Source organism: Heterocephalus glaber, unplaced genomic scaffold (assembly GCF_053883595.1).
Source record: "Heterocephalus glaber isolate CG9 unplaced genomic scaffold, H.glaber_assembly_v1.0 deba00001463, whole genome shotgun sequence".
NCBI lineage: Eukaryota > Metazoa > Chordata > Mammalia > Rodentia > Bathyergidae > Heterocephalus > Heterocephalus glaber.
This window is the reverse complement of record NW_028258310.1, coordinates 3,581,743-3,582,548: the sequence shown is the minus strand read 5'-3', so window position 1 is coordinate 3,582,548 and position 806 is coordinate 3,581,743. Positions and strand designations below refer to the sequence as shown.

The following is an 806-nucleotide window of genomic DNA, read 5'->3' as shown; positions in this document are numbered from 1 at the left end:
CATTATTTTTTGTACATTTGTTAAGATGGGTTTTATGGCCTAAAATATAATCAGTCTCAGACAAACTTCCATGTACTATTGAAAAAGATGTATATTCTATGGTTTAAGATGACATAATCTGTAGATGTCTGCTATAACCATTTGAGGGGTTGTGTAGTTTGATTCTGATATTTATGAATTGGTTGGAGATCTATCCTTTGGTGATAGCAGGTTACTAAAGTTATTCACTCTTTATGTCCTGTAGTGTTTGCTTTATAAAATTTGAGTGATCCAATGATTGATGCATATATATTTATAATTTTTATATCTTCCTGATAGACAAAGCTTCTCAGTCTTTTGGCTAAGATCAAGTGTAGTATCTTCCTAATAGAGTACTCCTCTTATGAATATATAATGACCTTCTTTTTCTCTTCTGGTTGACTTTCACTTGAAGTCAACTCGTATATAAGCATAATTATTTTTGCTTTCTTTCAGATTCCATTTGATTGGAATGTCATTCTCCTTCCTTTTGCTTTACAACTGCCTACGTTTTTGCTAATGAGGTGAATTTCTTGAAAACAGCAGTCTTGTTTTTTAATCTGATCAGATGTTCTGCATTTTTTTGGTGGAGGAGGTGTGGGGTACCAAGCATTGAACTCAGGACCTTGTGCTTGAGAGGCAGGCATGGCACCACAGAGCTGAATCCCTGGCCCTAGTCTGTATCTTTTAATTGGAGAGGGTTTTTTTTTTTTTTTTTTGGTACCGGGGATGGAACTTGGAACCTTGCGCTTGCAAGGCAGGTGCTGGAACCACTGAGCTAAATCTCC

The 806-nt window shown here is 36.1% G+C and overlaps 1 pseudogene; it reads left to right on the top strand.

Moving 5' to 3' along the window:
* Nucleotides 1-320: 320 nt before the first annotated feature.
* Nucleotides 321-453, top strand: LOC147826639 (U2 spliceosomal RNA; annotated as a pseudogene).
* The last annotated feature ends 353 nt before the right edge of the window (nt 454-806 follow it).